The 17,655-nt window shown below is 39.6% G+C and overlaps 1 protein-coding gene across 2 annotated transcripts in view; it reads right to left on the minus strand.

The window, feature by feature from the left end:
- Nucleotides 1-17,655, minus strand: part of SLAIN1 (SLAIN motif family member 1) — a gene marked incomplete at both ends in the record, with an annotated part of 53,045 nt that overhangs the window by 19,575 nt on the left and 15,815 nt on the right. The gene's annotated exons all lie outside the window — the stretch shown is intronic.

Below are 17,655 nucleotides of genomic sequence, written 5' to 3' on the forward strand. Positions count from 1 at the left end.
GCTTCCTCAAATTCTTGAGATGCCAACATTTCTTAAAATCAAAGAAACCATATACAAAACAGCTGAAAGTGTGTTTAGTGGACTTTCTGTACACCCCACTCTCAGTGTAGCATCTGAGTTGGTTTGAGTCCTGGAGGGCTGGACTCTTACTCTGTCTCGTGGCTTCAAACAGCACAAGCACACTTCAAACCAGGTGCTATGGTCTGATTTTTTGTGTCCCCCCTAACATTCATACGTTGAAATGCTAAACCCCAAAGATGACGGTATTAGTAGGTGGGGCCTTTGGGAGGTGCTTAAGTCCTGAGGGTGGAGCCCTGAATGGAAGTAGTGCTACTTATAAAGAGGCTCCAGAGAGATCTGCCACGTGAAGATACAGGGAGAAATCTGCAACCTGGAGAGGACCTTCACCAGACCGTGCTGGCACCTGATCTCGGACGTCCGGCCACCAGAACTGTGAGCAATAAATTTCTGCCATGTATAAGCCACCCAGTCTGTGGTATTCTGTTATAGAGCAGCCTGAACAGACTAAGGCACGGGAAGTTATCCTAAAAACAAGCCCTACTCTACTTCTCCCATCTTTTTTGTTTCTTTCTCATCCAAGAATAAGACTGTAAAAGTCAAAACTGCAGTTTTGCTCACTAATTTCCCACATCTTGTTACTTGTCTCTCTCACAAAGCAGGTGATCTGGAGCATCACTCCAGAAGGTTGGAATGATCCCAGCAGTGTGAAGAAATCAGTCTAAAGCAGCCCTAGAAATGTTTTTTTTCTGCAGTTTTTAATAAGCCTGATGAAAACCCATTAACAGCAAATCTGAGTTCTGTTTTACTAAAATTCACAGAACTGCCTTCTACATAAGTCATATTTTTGTATCTCCTTGCTCGTGGCTCTTCTCAGCTACCCAAATTTATATTCTCCATCATTCCCTAAACCAGGAGCTGCTTTGAGGAACTGGCCAACTATCTGTGTACTCCTGAGCCAAAAAAAAAAACGGAGTCCAGAATAATTCAGACACCCAACATTTACAGACCACACCCACAGTCATTCCTTTATTCAACATTTACCGACAGATACCAAAAAAATAAAGGTCAGTCTCCTGGAGCGATCTCTTCCATAGGTACACACAGCACATAGTTCTTTTCCTGCTCAATTCCCACAGTCATTCTGGGAAATCTACCTGGCTCCCTATGCTCCCACCTGCTTTTCTAAAATTCATTTTTCTATTCATTTGAGTAGGCACCCACCATGGTGGCTCTCCAGTGCCAGATGCTACGGATACTGAGCTGTGTTAAATATGGTTACTGTTCTCCCGTCCTTCCCACTTCAATTTCTAAAGACCAGTAGTGCAAAAGACAGGCAAGTAATAAGAGTACAAGCGCCATGACAGCACCATGAAGTGCACGCAAAGTGAGGACAATGGTCAACTTTGAGAGAATCCAAAGACTTCACCAGAAGACATGATGTTGAACATGGCCCTTGAAGGTTGAGGGAGCTTATCTCCCAGGGTACAATGCCATTCTACATATTCATCCTGGATAACACATGTGAAGTCATGGAGGCATGAACAAGCCGTGCCTATTCAGGGAACGGCCGACGTTAGGACTGAAGCACAGGGTGTACGTGGAGAAGAGTTAGGGCTGGAGAGCTTTGGGAGGATCCGTTTCCGCACCGTCATGTATAGTAGAGGCTTTAATGTTCAAGTACTGTCTTGACTTTGAGAAGGAGAAAGGCATGATCAGATATGTATTTTATGACAACATATAGATGATGGACTAATTGGGTAGAGATTGATGATTGGGGGACCAGTTAGGAGGCTTCACAGTGCAGCTGGTGAGACACCACAAGGTACCAAACTAAAGTACTGGCAGAACATTTGGTGAGAACATGTGAAGCCACATCTGAGCTGAAGTGGAAATATCTGGGGAGCCAATGAATACAGGGAGTGCAGAAAAGGAGTAAGGCAAAGCTAACACCATGGATTCTAAGACACAGATGCCATCCGCTAAGATGGGAAACATGAGATAAGCATGCTTAAGAAAAAAATGAATTAAATTCGAGATACTTGTAGGACATGCCTATGTGCTTGTGTCCAGTAAGGAGTCAGAATGCAGGAAAGAGGGCAAGAGACAAAGAGATCAGGGTCCATCAACAAGTAAGTGTTAGATGAAACTGCAGGCACTAGTGAAATCACCCAAGCAGAATGTAAAGAAGGAAGAGAGAAGAGGCCTAAGGAAGGAGCATTTAAGAGTGGGTATGGGGAGGATCAGTGGAGGTGGAGGGAGATGAAGGTGGGTTTTGTGGCCTCTTACCTCTAGATTAGAAGGCAATAAACATGCTGAGAAGGCAGAGGCTGGAATAGAGAACCTGGCAAGTATTAACAGTAATGACCGGCCCACCACAGAGACAAGCACAGGTTATTACCTAGGGGAGTCCGGAGAGCATATCTCCGTGATAATACTAATCTCAACAGGCAAGCCTAAACAAAACACTTGAAGATGTTAGCAAGTGTCCTTTTTATGATTCTCTAAAGGGCATTTATGTCCTACTGGTTTAGGTTTAGATAGCTGAAGTGTGGTGGCCATATTACTCATGGAAATGTCAAAGTGACACCACCTTTGTCATAAACAAGGAAAAAAAAGCCCTAGTGATTGAAGGTTATTTGCCACTGGGGAATTTTAGAGATCGAGGGTAAGATCTTGGTAAGAAGAGTTAGATGTGGGCCTGGAAGGCTAGGTGGCTGTATTCAATGCCTGTGAAAGTCAGAGATGAAAGTCACAGCAACAGGCCAACACAAGAGTTGGCAAACATTTTCTGTAAAGGGCCAGGCAGTAAACATTTTAGGTTTTGCTGTCATATGGTCTCTGCTGCCACCACTCAACTCCGCCAACTCTGCCATCACAGCATTAAAGCAACCGCAGACAATACATACACGAATGAATATGGCTATGCCCCAACAAAACTTTATTTATATATACCAAGAGCTGAATATCATAGAAATTAGGGGTCATGAATTATTACTGTTCTTTTAATTTTTTTCAACCATTTAAAAATGTGAAAGAGGCCATATAAGAACAGGCAGAAGGCCAGGTATGGCCACAACTTGCCAACCCTTGGACTATTATATACACAGGTTTTGTAATATTCCCTCTGATAAATGCACAGGATTAGAATTCTATTGCAAGGGTATGTCAAGGGTTCAGACATAACAACGATAGCCAATAGCATTCTCCTTACTGTCATTTTTCATAACATACTGTAATAAAGACCAACAAAAGACTAAAAAGACATTGGACACCAGAGTTCTGGTCTCCATCCTGCCACATGCTAGTTCTCAGATCTGGAGCAGATCAACGTAACATCCTCGTGTTGCAGCATTCTCATCGGAAGAGAAGGTATGTTTGTCAGAGGGTAATAAGCAGGGCTGTGGCGGGTATAAGACGAAAGTTTACACCACGTATTCACAAACTACAAAGCATTTTTTAAGGAAAACTACTGAAAAGTTACAGCAAGTTGGGGCAAAAACGTCTTCTAAATTCTGAGGGAAAATGTTCTGGAAGCTAGGTGGGAAAAAGGAGAGTGCAGAAATGATCCACCCTTCCACTCTTCCTAATACTCAGGCCGTTTAACCTGCCTTCTCAAAATGATGGGCATGCTTTGTACGTTACAGCTCATCTAGACCATTTCACAGGCTTAACCTTTCCTCAGCTGTTAGCAACTCAGAAGCAAAGTACTGAACCTTGAACTTTCAACAGTTTGACCAGGATAGGTCAACAGTTCTCACTTATTTACCCAAAGACTATCTCAGAAGAAACAAATGTCCCAAATGACACATTTTTAAGAAATATGGTTTCTTCAAAACCACAAGCTTCTAAGTCACATCTCTGAGTCTTAAACAATGATGTTCTTCACCACAGAGTCCAGGAAAGTAAAGGAAAAGGAAGCAAGGAGAGATTAGCAATCATTCAATCCTTCCGCTTTTATTCTTTCTTTTATACAACAGGTAGGCGGGCCTCAGTTCCAAGCCAAACAATTAGAGGAATTCACCTGCATGGCCCTTTACTAACACCAGGTACAGAGTGGTTTAGGATCAGCGACGGACAGGCGACATCAGCCCTTTTAATACTTTCTGTTCTCCTTATATTGGCAAGAAGCTGTATCCGGACCACAGCATTTTGCTCTAAGCCCACAAACCACCGGGGCAGGAAGACCTCCATTTTCACAAACCATCCTCTCCAGAATAAACTTCCTAGGTGATTGTATTATAGCTTTACATACCTACAGCCTACAGAAATGTTTGGTCTAAGCTTAAACGAGGGAATTAAGAACCCTAGGAAAGAGTATTTTATTGGTTCACTCTTACAAACTCTGACTTCACAGACTGAGGTAAAGGTTTTCTGGAGTAAGTTCACAGGAAGTAAGCACTGCTGACTTGGCTCCAACCCGTGCCAGCCCCGTGAAGTGGTAACATATGGTTTGCAGCTTATCTGATCCACTATTTTTACTGGGTGAACTTGAGCAGCATTAATTTCTCCACAGCTCTCCCCAGCCTGATAAATAAGCATATGGGATCTAGGAGGTCCTTCTACTACTCTGAAACAGGTGATCACAGTGCTTTCCCAGACATACAAAAAGTAAAGAGGATTCAACTATTATGTACATGCCAGTGGATTGATATAAGGAGAAAGGCTAAAGAACTAGAAGATGAGGGCCTTAATTGGTGTAATTGGTATTCTTAGGGGCTATTTAATCAGAGTAAGTTAGCCAACACCCCCAAGTCTCTCAGTCTTCAAATTACAGCTAGAAAAACCTACTAAATTAAGTTGAATCTTTTCCCACAGGTTCAGTCCATTCAACCTACAATGACAAATGTAATGATTTAAAATTATATGTTTTATATATATATGATACATATACACCTATGATCCCGGAACATTGTAGATACTCAGTATTTAAACTTCCAGTTATATTCAAAATGTAATAATTTATAAAAACATGACTTACATACCACCTTCAAAAAACATCTAATAAAACAGTTCATTTACACATACAAATAATACCTAGAGCTCATCAAGAAAGTCACTTTCAACATTAGGATTAAGTTTAATATATTAGGTTTGAAAGTAACTAAAAGATGGTGTATACCCTCAATGACTGGCAGATAAATGTTTAATATTTGTTGAATGAGAGTTACAAAATTACACCACGAAGGAGTGTTACTTGATAACATTTATTCCATAGGGATCATAGTTTTATAATTATTCTTGATCTGAATTTCATAGTTAAAGTAATCTAGCTGGTTAAAGTATCTCGTCATCATGAGTAAGGCATTAGACCTTTTCTACTTCTCAGACCCTAACCAGTCCCGGGACCACACGCCGAATGCTCTTCTCTCCCAGCTACTACTGGATCCTTCTCAGGTCTTCTCTAACCAGGACAATGGTCTAAAAGTAAAGCTGGAAAATGAGAGTTGGGAAGGGAAATTCTGTGGATTGTCCACTTGTTTCCACTTAATCACTGGTCAAAACTGAAGATAAGCTGCCAGCTTTAAGCACACATGGACCAAATCCAGTGTTATCCGGGACTGGAGTGATCTCTATGACTTCACAAGTCACCATCGTCATCAGACTTCCCATCTGCAATTAACAGGGGAGATTAAAAATAAATCTAACTTCAGTAGTAATTAGACTTCAAAGGCATGTTTAAAAATTCCCTTGTACAGAAGTCATTTCTCCCTTAGGCTTGACTGCTATGGCTTACATCAAATTTAAGGACAGTGAAAATGGCCACAGAATGTGAGAAGAGGGCCTATGTGAAAGTAATAATGGAACCTGCAAAGAACAAGGGAAAAGAGTGACCTAAGAATCTGTCAACCATGCGATGCTGTCATGCGGATTGCAGACGGCTGCTCTCAGGTTAGACTACAGCCACAACGCAAGCCGTGACAGCCGGCTGGAAAAACTTCCACGTTCTACACGGCAATAATGAGATAAGGAAGATGCTACAGAATCTAATTCTGTTAAGAAATAGGCTAGATGATCTTACGTTTGAACATAGTGGGTTCCCCCCAGCGAACACTAAGGACAGACTAGATCACCAATAAGAGTCTTCCTGCCCTTGAACATGTACAGTGTGGTAAGAATCCAAGCCCAGTAGGCTAATAGAAAGCACTAGAAGCTCCTGAATAGAAGAGTGCTGGAAATGGAATTTGAACCATCCTTCCTATTTAGCATCTCCTGGGCTAGGGTACTCTTCTGCCAGTAAGGGACACAATGTGTGTGGCCTACATTCCAGGGGCAGAAAAGGCCTCTGACCTACTAGTCTTGCGTGGTAGTAGAAAGTAAACATATCAATATAAATAATGGAGCTTTGACAAAGCAAAAACTTTGTTTGGCCCTAGAACTAACCACTTCCATGATTTTATTAAAATACATGCACGTAGAAGAACATTCAAATATTCATAAAGGTTATAACAACCAGATCCATTTGGCAGGAGTTTTGCTTTGGAATTTGGGGACAATTATATAATTCGTATATAAGTGCAACTTTAAGTAGACAAACCAGCACCAGCTTGGTGGGACCTGACTCCCCGTGGTGAAAAGGTTAGACATTTCGTGCATGCTCACCCTCTCTTACCTTCCACCTCGGTTTGACGGTTCTATCTGGACACTGTCAAGGTTTATTGTATTTTCGTTCTGTGCAATAGCTGTGCTTCGGACAAGCTTTAAGGTGATCACTGGATGTCAAACCACATAAACATGGCATTTCAGTGTTTTGATGTAGTAAGTACAATTAACTGGAGAACTGAGCACAGTGAAAGGACCGCAGCAAAGAAAAGTAACTGGCACTAGACCCCAACAACTAGGGGAAGGACATCGTAAGCCTTCAGGGTCAAATCATTTTCTTATTTTATCTTTCTTGGTCTCTCCTAGGTCATCTTGATGACCTAGGGTTTCTAGATCTCATGGATCTCTCTCCTGGTACTTTTTCGCCATTAAACTAGGGTGCATAAAGTAAAATTTTCTAAATCTTTGCAGGTCCAAAACCCTCTCCCACTTGTGTCCACAATTTACTATTTGCCTGGGTACAAAACCAGAGTCTGAAAATAACTTCCCCTCAAAACTTTAAAGACAATATTGCCCATCTAGCATCCAATATTACTTATGAAATATCTGAGGTCTGTTACTGTTGTAGGTCTGTTACTGTTGTAGACAACCTATTTCTTCCTTTGAACATTTTTAGGATATTCTCCTAAACCCTGGAAAATCTGAATTAAACCAGGATGTCTAGGTATAGGTCTCTTTTCATCTATCCCAGTTCATGCTGAGGGCGTGTCCTCTTTCAGCTCAAAGAGATCTTCTTCTGTAATTTACTGATTCTTTCTTCCTCTAAACTATCTGTTCCAGCTTCTAAAACTTAAAGATTAGAGGTTGCAGATCTGTCCTTCAAGTGCCCTAACTTCTCTCAATTTTCTCTTTTGGGACAATTCCTTTGTCTAATTCAGATAAGCAGCTTGGTTCTTAGCCCTGTCCATTTTTATTTCAGTACTTCCAAGAAATTAAAAATGACTAAGAGTAGTCATAATTTGACTACTGCTCTTCCTGGCAATCTGTTCTTGGTTTAAAACTGTATTACTACTCTCTTGAATCTGAGCACACTGAGCTCTCTAGTCCCCTAGTTACTTCTTTTCTACAAAGTCAGCTGACCTGTTTATTTTGTTCATGCTATTAGTTTTCTCAAAAAGCAAGTGAGACTTGGTTGCTGGTTCGTATTTATGAATAAAGGCTAAGTTCATCTGAATACAGGTAACTGGCGTGAGTTTCTTTTGCACCAGTATAGGTATTACCCCAACAGGTCGCTAAGGAAACTAACAACAGACGGTACATAAACAAGTGGATTATTTCATAAGCAAGTTCTCCATAGGTGCCTGGACATGCAGCAGTAGAGTGGCTGAGATCCCATCAGCACAAAGGAAGGAGGTCTCTATCTTAGGGGTGGAAGGTAGAAGGCTTCCGAAGTTCAGCTAATACTCCTCCCACCCTCTGCTCAGTCTCATATGGACACCTGAAGTCACCTCGAGGTCTGCTTCTCAATCAGATCTCTCTGCCTTCTTTAAAAATAGGTATCTGGTTTGACCCTGAAGATTAGACATCCCCACCACTTGCAGGCATCATCTTTAGCACATGCCAGCAACTCCTACTGCTAGAGTATCCTTTTCCTGATCCCACTTTCATTATCTAAAAATGCTATGAAAATGGAAAGTCACACACGATTACATTGCATGTGCATATATACGCATGTATATGAATACACAGGCACACACAAGATGACTAAAACCTGAATTTCAAAAGATTGATACTTTTACACACACACCCCGTTCACTGAAATATAATCTTACAAGTGGAAAAATATTAAACTCACAAGTACAAAATGACAAGAGCTCCAAAATTCAAACACATGAAACTTGTCATTATATAAAAGTATAAAGCTCCATGTATTATAAATAAATGAGACTATCAAAGCCTTATATTTTCCAAGTAAATTAAGCACCATGAAGTTTGGCCACATTTTAAACTACTGCTTCTCATAGGAGGTCACGCAAGAAATTCAGGATATTAATGAGAGAAGCAGGAGAAAACATTTCCAAGTCTAACTAAGTTAAAGAATCATCCTAAAAAATGCTAAAGCCCAACTGCAACATCCCAAAGAATTTCTAAAATCACTATTTCAACTCTCCAAATTTTGCCAGAGTTCAAAAAAGGGTCAGTCTTGTAAGACAATCCAGATAATACCCTGCAGCTTTCCTGTCCAAAGTCATGTCACTCCTTTGCTTAAAACTATTCAAAGGTTTCCCAACCATCTTAACAGAAAGTCCAGAGTCCTTCACTCTAGTTTCCTTTAGCATCACTCAGCTCAGGTTTTCTCCCTGCCAGTGGTCTGCCAGTTCCTCTCACTGCACGAGTCTCATCCCATCTCAGGGCCTTTCCACATGCTGCTCCTCTGCTCTGAGCTGCTCCTCTGCTCTGAGCTGCTCCCCTGCCCTCCTCTGCTACAGTTACCTGCTGAACTTCTGCTGACTCTTCAATATGTCACATCCTCAGGAAAGCATCTCCTGGCCATACCCCTCAGACTCGGGTCCATGAACATCATCATGCTTGTTTTAAGGGAAAGGAAGAAAAAAGAACAAGAGCTGCCATCTGTGTCATCTGTTCCCTGTACTGGACTGCTTGCTCCAAAGGCCAGATGCTGAGTTCATCTTGCCACTGTACCCTTAGTCCTTAGCACTGTGCCTGCACCTAGCAAGGGCTCAATACATTTACTTCATGGTTTAGCAACTGAATCATCTCTCTGGTCAAGGCCCAGCGTCTCAGGAAAGGTTGTCTACAAATTCTTGCAGAAATTGACTGTTTTGTAGAGGTCCCAAAAAACAGGTATGAGCACCTACCAAAATAAAATTTTACTGCCATAAAGGCAAGTGTAATCAATCATCAGAGTAGTGTGAAAGAAGGAAACTACTGCTTTGGGAGAATCTCCATCATTTCTTCTCACTGGGGTGGGTAACAAAATAGCATGTCAATTATGTGTTCATTATAACAAACATTATGCACTGTCATAAGTTACTGCTTATTTTGATAAACACCTTTCTAATCATGGTGGAAATGCAGAACAGAAAAACAAATAGAAACACATGCATAATTGGCAAAAGAAAGGAAAGGACAATTGCCTAGGATTATCTGGCAAATACATATCTATGTTGTTGGATATAATGGTACAGAAACTGTGAATTTCATGGGAACACAATCCCTAATTATTTGTTACTTTACTGTACTCAACATCGTTCCTAATAATGAAGCAAATACACTGATGCTATTCGGAGCCTAAGAGCAAAGCAAGGATGTGATGGAAGCACACAGATGTGATGCATCTTCAACTTCCAGCGCACAGAGATAATAGCAAATGTCAAGAAACCCTGTTTCTGTGCAAAAATTTCAGTGTGATTCCAGATTACTTTTCCAATGAGAAAGGGACTCCTTTACAGAGCTTACCTAAAATGAACCGCACAGACTAAGTTTTAATTTTGTGTTCCAAGTGTGATAGAGCACCTCAAGACTGGAAACACGAGCTGGCGGAGATAGCATCTTGGGCCCCGCAAGGAGAGACTGGGCAGGCTCCAGGAGACAAGACACTCGATAAGCTTCTTAATGTCTCAGTTCAATCTGTGTGGCTTTTGCAAATGAAAAAGGCCACCTTCAGAGCCCTGGGTTAGTCGACAACTTTCTTCTTCATTGGCTAAATTTAGAGAGAAACACTTCATCATAACAACTGAGACAAGAATGGGAACTGGTGTCATATGAAGATAAGAGAAAAACTCAGCTAAGAGGTAATAGCTATTCACATTTGCTTAGTATATAATCCCAGAGGAAATGAGAGATGGTCCCAGGGAAACATGACCCAAGACAGCTAAGTGTGCAGAGCTACACTATTGGTGCAAACTATACCCACACTCCTCAAATGTGACCTGTCCTGATTCAATAGTTATGGACATTCAAGAATCTTAAGGCAAGATAAGGTTTTATTAACTGGCCCCAAATTAACTGAGCCACATATTGGGTGTTTCAAATTACTTAGATAAGCTTTTGGATCATTATTTGGTTATCTAACATCCCAGCCTCATGACATGGACTTAACAAAAGAGTCTAGATTAGCCTTATTCCAATTTAGAATATCATGTGAGTTAATGCTACCCATGAAAGTTCTATGGGTATTTGTTATTTACATTCTAAAGGGGTGGAGGAAGTGGGGAAGAAGAAAGAAAAGCATGTCAGAAATGAAATATTAATACATATAGATCCGAGAAGCAAGAGAAAAGGAAGAGACCACAGAGGTCCTCTTGAATAAACTACACTCATAAAACTTCAATTTGAGATCCCTAACTCTACCAAGTATCTTTATTTATAGGGAGAGAAAACAGACCCACTCCCCCAAAGAAAAAAATACTCTTCGTTTTCTATAAATAGCCAAACTAAGAGGATTCCCTGTATTTTTTTTTGGTTCAGTCTCTGAATAAAGAACTGCATATTAGGAATGTGTCCATATATTTACATGGCACTTCACATTTTTCAAACTAATTTCACATTCAACATTTCCTGAAATCTTTGTAACAGCCCTGTGAAATCTGTTAAACGTCCCCACTTATAAGCAAGACATTGGAAACAAGTGACGTGTTCTTAACCAGAGTCAAGTAGGGCTGAGGCACTAGATCTAACTACTAGATCAAAAACCCTTCCCCCATGGGGCTTCCCTGGTGGCGCAGTGGTTGAGAATCTGCCTGCCAATGCAGGGGACATGGGTTCGAGCCCTGGTCTGGGAAGATCCCACATGCCGCGGAGCAACTGGGCCCGTGAGCCACAACTACTGAGCCTGCGCATCCGGAGCCTGTGCTCCGCAACAAGAGAGGCCGCGACAGTGAGAGGCCCACGCACCGTGATGAAGAGTGGCCCCTGCTCGCCGCAACTAGAGAAAGCCCTCACACAGAAACGAAGACCCAACACAGCCAAAAAAAATAATTAATTAACTGAAAAAAAAAAACCTTCCCCCAAATTCATTCATTCAACTATCAGCATTTAACACCTACCAGGTGACATTCCAGGCACTGGGAGGGTGACAGCAGGGAACGAAACAGACTCAAATCTCTACCCTCAGAGCTAACATTGTAATGAACATGACTACATAATTTTTGTATGTGTGGCTTTGGCTAACCGGATGCCATTTACAACACCAAATGTTCAATTAGATTTTTTGCTCTAAGGAATTTAAATGTATTCAAATTAATACATCACAGAAACCAACCATTCAGAGCTTAAAACATGTTTGAAAACTTAGTAAGCACTGGCAATTCAAAAGGAAACTGAGGTACAGGTGCCCCTAGCCTCAGATGCTTAATCTACGTGAAAAAAAAGGGATACACATGTTAAAAATTCAATTAAAAGACATTCACAAAACAGGGTGCTTCCAAATGGAACATAACAAATATTATTAGAAAAAACCAACCAAGAAAAAGAGGAAATATTAGTTTAGGCTTTCTTAATTTTATACCAATAGATTGTAGATTTAGAAGTACTGAAAGATTTAACTTTCAGCAATTAGTTATTTTACTTTTAACATTACTTTCTGTACATTATCCAAAAAAGCCATTTATGTTATTCCAATATATTAGGAAAGAGACTGAATATTTAAGCCTTTATTATGTCTCCTTCACAAACATCTTTATTTAACCCCTTATAGCAACTCTATAAAATAAACATAAATGTAGAAGAGGCTGAGAAAGCTTAAGTGACTTGCCTGTGCTGACTACTTGATATGTAACACTTTACAAATTATACAATTTGAATATTAAGACCAGTTTGGAAAAGGGAAAAATAAGTTTCAGGAGCCACAATAAAGTTGCAATTAATTTAATTAATATTCAGTTAAAATATTAGTTAATATTTTAATTAAAGTCAATTTATATTCCCTATGAGAATTTAAGAGTATTGGATACATACTGATCATCTGTAAAAATATATACCCTACACCCAAAATAATTATCCTATTGTATTTTGAGTGCACTTAACCAATTAGCAAAATTATAGCTGTGACAACAAAGGTTTTCTTTTAGCAATATCTTACAAGCAGTCATAATGTGGGTGCTCACTCCCTATAAAATGAAATCATATAAAACATTTCTTTTCCATCATTTTCTTCAGAAAAACAAACCTTCTTCAAAGGGCAGGATTTTAATAAGCCTGTTCTCACAACCTCAAGGCAACACTTGAACACTTCCCATATATTCTCCCATAATTTACCAAGTTTTGGAATCTAGAACCAGGGTCACAAAGTTGTCAGATATGAATGAAGGTTATTGGAGGACCCTCCCAAATCTAGAAGGTAGGCGACGAGAAGAGAGTTAGGCCCTTCAAGAAGTTATAATCCAAACGAGCTCGTTAGCAGCTACACAATGAGAGACAATTCTAAGAGAAAGGCTACCCCGTGTACCTGCAGAAACAGAGGTTGACAAACCCTTACTCAGATGTGCTCGGAGATGTGTGGGCCTTAAGCAGAGAAGACAGCTAATTTGCAACCGAGAAAATGGCACAGGCTAAGTTCCTAGGGTACAAGGGGGAATGAGAAAGAAGAGATGTAAGACCAAGGGACCCAAGGGGACATAAGGTCCACCCACCAGATAGACTCTGGCTCCTCGTAACTATGCCCCTCTTCACGTGTTCTCAGGGAATTCATCTTTAATTGTTGAGTAATTTTCTTTCCAAAAACATCAGGGTCAGGAAATAAAAACCAAATATCTACAATACTTGTTCTCTAATAAGCAGCATCTTATCTGAAGCTGCAGGCTAACATTAAAGAACATTTACCTATCCCTTGGTAAAAGAGTGAGAGAGAGAGAAAGAGACAGAGAGGATAACTTTACCTTTCTTCAAAGCTCATCTCTAACTGCTCCTTTTCATGGCAGTGGATGGTCTTACTGAACAGTTCTGGGGTGGGGGAATGGCTGGGAGAAGCATGTACAACCACTAATCATTTTGCAACAAAATGCAGTAAGGTCAGTAAAAACCAATTATTTTAAAGTAAACATGCTTGTGAATGGAAAAGCAATGCTGCAAGTTGATACTTCAAGTGACGCCAGTCTTTCTTCTGAAAGAAAGAGATGGCTGGTAAGGAAAGTGGTGCAAAGACTTCACCCCATCTTGAAATATTCAAAAGCAAAACTGAAATTATAACGGTAGTAATTGTGACACTGGGTTCATAAAGAATTAAACAAAAACTCATTTATTTTAGCAACAGTGTCTAATACATGTCAGGTTCCCTTCTGTAGCTGGTGTGATCAACAAAACAAAGTCCCTGTCCTTGGGCAATTTATATTCAAATAAAGATACAACCCTGGTCTCAAAGAAAATGCTCAGTGACGTCTGTTACTTGAAGATGAAGAGAAATGAAGTCTAAACAAAAAGAAAATGCTTTATTAGGGAGTTACTTGAAACTTCTAAAATACGTGACACACATTATTCCAATTAAACATTTATGCTATATAATGAGTAAAGTTTAAGTTAAAACTGTAATTAACTGATACCAGTTAATTAGCTGTCACTGACAAAGAATCCCTTAACTGGAATCCAGTAAGAATTCTTTGATATGGAGGACTAACGATGATTTCTTCTCTCATTTCTACAAAACCACACTAGAATGACAGCTAACTCAGGTCTTCTAAACCTACATGGAATATCAAATAGGAGAAGAGATACTACCAGACTAAGAAGAGTCATTTTATTTAGAAATGAAAAAACAGATAAACATTAGGTGATGGACCCAGTTGGGTTTTGATATTCTCTGCTCTGAGGGTCCACAGTGGGGATAAGTGAACAAAGACCTGGAAAAGCTCTGAAACTGATGGTACAGGTACGAGGGTAGGGAGTTCTATGGTGAAACAAACACAAGAGGACTGCTGCAAAGTCTATGGGAAGAGTACCAAAACCCTTGGGCGCCCTCCCCAGCCCAAGCAGCTGCTCCTCTTCTGCTTTATCAAAGACAGATTTCATCACTTAAACTGAAGCAGAAAGCTGCTAGATTTAAGATATCTCACACATACAAGGGTATCTTACAAAAAACAGAAGGATTAAGTGAAAGTTTGCAAACTACATGGTAAACTCAATGAGGGCAGGGACTTAACATCTGTTTTGGTTACTGCTGGATCCCCGTTACTACAATGGTTCCTGACACATAGCAGGTACTTAATAAATATGCAGCAAAAGAGTTTAGCAGATGAGTTTTTTAATCTCCAAGAAAGCAGAATGTTCAAAAAAAATCAAGAATAAACAAAAGAAGAGAAAAATATAAAATGTGAACATCAATCCAGGAAATTCAGCATCTGACTAAAAGGAGAGCCTAGAAAGAAAGAATAGAGAAAACTGGAGGGGAGGGGTGATTACAAAGAAATAATGCATGAAATTTTGCAGAGCTAAAGTTTCCAGGCTGGAAGTGCCCACTGTCTAACACACACTAACACACACACACACACACACACACACACACACACACACACACAATGCAATTTCAAAATACCAGGAAGAAAAGATCCTAAAATATCCAGTGTATTTTAAGCAGAAAGATCAAAAATGAGAATGGTACAGGATTTCAACAGCAATCCTCAAGCTAAAATATAATGCAACACTGCATTCTAAACTCTGCTGGAAATGGTTTCTAAACTAGAATTCTACATGTAGCCCGAAGAACAATCAAGTGTTAAGAGCAAAGGTACGATAAAGACATTTTCAGACATATGACGTTCTCACCACTGACCTCCCACACATCCTCCTTCCACTTCTACTCCCCACAAAAAGCAACAGGAGAATGTATTCTGCTAAACTAAGGAATAAGGAAAAGGAAGTCTCTGCATTTAGGACACAAGCGATACAATGCAGAAGACAGGATGCGGAATTCCCAGGATGAGAGCAAAAGGAAGTCCCACCATGACAGCTGCGCACAGGCCTACAGAGAACAAGGTAAGACCGCAGTAAGAACAGAAGGCACCACCAGGAGGAATGGTTAAACTAACTAAATAAAAACCCTTGGTGGGTGTCTATGTCTAACCATACTGAGGATGCTTCATTTGGAGAGTCTAAGGGTAAATTAATGACAAGGATCAAGAAAAGTGTCTTTTTACAATTAACTCAAGGAAAAGCAGAGTTAAATGAATAAAGAAACATAATGATAAAATACTGCATGGCTTCGATGTGAGTCTTGCTAACATAATCCATAATGATGTATCCTAAAATTGGTAAAAAGCTACATGACGGAATATGCGGAGAAAAAGTATAGCGGGGGGAGGGAGTTAAAAATGAAACCTTCACCACCCAAAGTAGAAAGCCAACCGGTAATGATTAAAATTGACAACTCAGGCAATAGCCATACAAGCCTGGAATTTAAAAAGAGAGGGTAGACAAACAAAACCAGAACAAATAGTTTTTGTTAAGTAACTGCATCTGGGTAATAAAATGGGCATGGGAGAATGGGGTAGGAATTTGCCCTTTTCCTTACAATGTCTGTAAGACTAATGCTTGCTAAACTATAGAGGTACTGCTTTATAAAACATGTTAAGTTTCAAAAATTTTTTTTCATCCATTGAACAACCTATTCTAATCCATTATTTCTTATATCATAATGGGATTATGGATTATGGATCTTTGGAACAAAAGCATTTAGTCTCACAGCAAAAGAGGATTTAGATTTATATACAAATTTAGTAAAAGACTAATTTTGAATTTGAAAAGCTAGTTCTCTGCTCAAACTCTTTTATATGAAATTTAAATAAATTACACTATGAATAAAACTGCAATTCATGTCCTCATGACCTCACAATTTTGCTTTAGCCCCTTGCCAATGAAAGGAAAATTAGATAATAAGGCACTTAGTGTAAAATCTCAAACATAGCCACCAACTATGATTATTTTTGAATTACATTATGTTACATCGTGTTAAATTAACATAGCCTCTCCTCTATTTTTTAAACCAACCTTGTATGTAGACCTACCTTGTGTGCAAATGAACTATAAAGCAGGGGTCAGCAAACCTATGACCTGAGTGGCCCAAATCCAACCTGCCCCTGTTTTTATAATACCCACCAACTATGAATATTTTAACCATTTTCAAAAAAAAGTAAAAACCAAAATTAAAAATCGGAATATATTTCTTGACACATGAAAAAAAGTCACATGAAATTCAAATCTCTGTCCACAGATAAAGATTTACTGGAACACGGCCTTGTTCATTAATGTTTGCATCTATGGCTGCTTTCTAGTGATGGCAGAGATTGGATGGCCCACAAAGCCTAAAATATTTACTATCTGATCCCTTTCATATTGTTGACCCTTGAACTAAAGGATTCTAATTCTTAATTTCATTTGAATTTTATTTTTATTTTATTTCAAATGAAATTGAGCAAAATTCATATATAAAAGTATACATATAAAAAGTCCTTGAATCAGAGGTATTTGAATAAGGAAGCTTAGGGATGGCCTATACAACCTTTGAAAGAGAAAATAATGGTCTGCTTAGGGCCACTCAGGGAAATGGGACCAGAGTCTTGGCCCTGAGATGGCTGTCCTCTTAGACATGCATCTGTCACCAAAGTTTTAATCCTAGCATGGCTCTATTCCTACTCCACTCTTCAACTTTCTATTACTACATCACTTATTTCATTTTAGTTAAAATGCTAATAAAACATGCTGATTTTTAGTTTGGCCTTCCCCACATATTTAAAACAGATTTCTGTTCATATTTACTGTGGACTGTGCCAATAAAGCAGGATGGAATACTGGTTAAGGACTGTCTTTGGTGTCAGGGAGACCCAGGCCCTGGCTCTGCTTCCAAGGACCACTCTGCCCTCATAATCCTCTCAACTTCTCTAAACTTCACTTTTCTCACCTCTAAAAGTGAGTGTAGTACCTACCTCAGATGAGAAGTTAGAACACAATGAAAAATGTCAAAAACTTAATGTTCTGACTGTCAGAATTAACAGCTCGAGAAATGGTACCGATTATACTTTGTCTTATCATGTCCAAATACTTGATAAGCATTCATTATCCTTGAAGGGTTTCATAGGCAGTGTT

The sequence above is a fragment of the Hyperoodon ampullatus genome (assembly GCF_949752795.1).
Source record: "Hyperoodon ampullatus genome assembly, chromosome: 16".
Lineage (NCBI taxonomy): Eukaryota > Metazoa > Chordata > Mammalia > Artiodactyla > Ziphiidae > Hyperoodon > Hyperoodon ampullatus.